The 2,632-nt window shown below is 43.9% G+C and overlaps 1 protein-coding gene across 5 annotated transcripts in view; it reads right to left on the reverse strand.

Annotated features, from left to right (window-relative positions):
- AMMECR1L (AMMECR1 like) overlaps nt 1-2,481 on the reverse strand; it is a 32,922-nt gene extending 30,441 nt beyond the window's left edge. Inside the window, exons 1-3 of one of the 5 annotated variants that reach the window (XM_063306932.1) lie at nt 2,104-2,481; nt 1,030-1,074; nt 677-786 (exon numbers count right to left, since the gene is read on the reverse strand). The gene's annotated coding sequence lies outside the window, so the exon portion shown is untranslated. Of the gene's footprint in view, nt 1-676; nt 787-1,029; nt 1,533-1,601; nt 1,686-2,103 lie in introns of those variants that run through there. The other 4 variants (XM_063306933.1, XM_063306931.1, XM_063306936.1 and 1 more) reach the window with 4 other exon arrangements.
- Nucleotides 2,482-2,632: the final 151 nt, after the last annotated feature.

The following is a 2,632-nucleotide window of genomic DNA, read 5'->3' on the forward strand; positions in this document are numbered from 1 at the left end:
AATTACATCTGTCCCTACACTGGTAGCTAAGTTAATATGTTGAGTAAAACTTTAGCATGCAATATATAAAAATATGTTCACGCTAAATTGATATTGTTTATAAGCATGTGAGAGGACTGTATACTAATATGTGCAGAAGTTCTGAAAACGTATATCCGCAATGCAGGTTGATGTGTACTTCATGTTAAATATTTGTAAACATCAACCTCCATAATGTTAAGAATTAAGTATCTATTCAGTTCCTTTTTATTACAAAATTAGCAAATATTGTTTTGTCACTCAACCAATCTCACAGCAGACAGAAAAAAGAAGTTTTACATGCAATAATTGTTTGAAGACTTATATCAAGCAGTATTACTTAATGTTACAATTTTACCATTTTATTTCAACAAGGAGATCTAACAGCTAATCCAAAGTTCGTTTTTTGGAAGTAAAAGGGATGTCAAATAAACCCAAGCATAGCTTTCGGACTATGTGACACTTATCAAAACCAGGCTGAGAGAGGAAGAAAATAAGAGGAAAGAAATTGCACAGCTAGAAGATGACCTCCCACTTCGCCAGGTTGTAGAACATCAACAGCTGTCACAACTGTCAGCACCACCATTTACATGCTTGGACACGATTTGCTTTTTTCACAAACAAGCTTCTATATATTATGCTTCAGATAAATGCTTACTGAAAGCAGAAACCTTGTACTGCTAAGGGAGAAGCGGGCAGGTGGAAGGGGAAGCTATTTTATTTCCGGAATGAATTTCCTTTTCTCACGGCCCATTCCTGTTTCCAAATCTGAAAAGAAAAACAACAAAATCCAGAAATAGTTAAATGTGGCTGAACACCATGAGACTGTTAGACAAAATAATCCAATTTCAACAGACCTGCAAATGTGACTAAAAAAACACTGTATAACATCTATGTGAGAAAAAAATGTATTTTTTCCTTCTGTCCCCTATCCCCATTCATCTTTCCTGTATTTCACCCCTGAAATCTAATTTATTTAAATGCATAAAAATAGAATGAACATGTACACACTTAATCATTTAAGGTAACTCTATCTCAGTGTCTGGAACAAATTTTCTTAAGATATGGTATGGATGGGGGGGGGGCATGTAGAAAAAATGAAAAAAGTAAAATGGAAGAATACAAATTATTAGAAATATCCAAGAATGCGTAGGGACAAGTACATGAGCTTATCAATGAAATATGCAAGGCTGGTGGCATCAAGAGATTAGCATTTGGGAAACAAAATGAATCAAATAGTTGAAACCTGGAATAACAAATAACCACTACTAGGAAAATGGCTATAGAGAAAATCAAGAGTTTTCAGAAAATCCTAAGTATATTTCTTCCAACATTCAAGTCTCAATAAATGTGTTGAATTTTACTTCCAATTAAGGTACAATTATATGCACACTTAAGTCTCCCTGGACTTTTTTCCCCAAGTAAAAATGTGTAGAATACTGTAAATGAGTTCAGCTGACTGTAGCTGCAATTCTAAGCACATACTAGGGACCAAGTACATTGTACTGAAGTGGGGCTTGCTCCTGAATAAATAGGATTAAGACGGCACTACATACAGTATATGGCAAAGAGCGAGGAACAACCTGCATGATTTTAGCAAACGCAAAAAGATGACTTGGAATCTCTTCATTCATACGTCTTTCCAATACAGTGCTATATTGTTTAACCTGACAAGAAAGCAGCAAGGAAAATTAAGCTTGCCAAAGCCACCCAGTAAGCTCGATCCCCTTCAACCCAGGTCTTGATCCTAGTGCCACTACAGAATGCTAAGGAACTGGTGATTAAATAGGCTAAGGAGCCCATCCTAGAAGCCTAAGAGAAGCAGCAGAGGAAAACAAACGTGAAGGGAGGCTGCCTGGGAGGACTTGCTGGCCTGGCAGGAAAGGGAGGCAGGAAGGGAAGCTTCCAAGATTGCCGACGGGCAAGGAGAGCGCGCTTACGTGAAGGTCTGAAGCTTCGCCCGCGGGACACAGGCGAGACAAGCGATCTGCGGTGAGGTGAGCCGAAAGGCTGGCTACACTCCGCCTGCCTCCCCCCACCCCACCCTGGGACTGGGCTGCCCAAAGACAGCCTGACACCGCGCACCTTCTCTTTCCTCGACGCGGAGACGGCTCCCTACTCCAGTTACTTTTCAACCTAACCACCGCCGTCGCCACCACCACCACCGCCGCCACCGCCGCCGCTCCTCCTGCTCTTGCCTCCCCGCCGCCGCCGCCGCCGCCGCCACCACCTCTACTACCCCGCGCTTCATGGAGCCATGGGCCAGGGCGGGCGAGAGCTGGAGAAGTGGACCCAGCGGGGCAGGGGAGGGGAGGGGAGGGGAGGGGAGGACAAGATAGGCGGTGGGAAGGAACCGCACAGCGGAATCGGGCGAAGAATCGCGGAGTCGCCGCCGGCTAAACAGAGCTGAAGCAAGGCAGTAGAGCCCAGGTCCTCCACCTTCCCGGCGGCCCCTTCTTTGAGTGTGAGGTAATGGGAGAGGAATGTGCACATCGACCTCCCATCGGCCCCATGAAAATCATAGATAGAGTGAGGACAGTTTCTCCAAAAGAACCATAGATTAGAGGAACTTCCGCCCACCGCAACGTGAGCCGTTAAAAAAGGTCACGTGAGA

The sequence above is a fragment of the Candoia aspera genome, chromosome 6 (genome assembly GCF_035149785.1).
Source record: "Candoia aspera isolate rCanAsp1 chromosome 6, rCanAsp1.hap2, whole genome shotgun sequence".
In the NCBI taxonomy this organism is placed as follows: Eukaryota; Metazoa; Chordata; class Lepidosauria; order Squamata; family Boidae; genus Candoia; species Candoia aspera.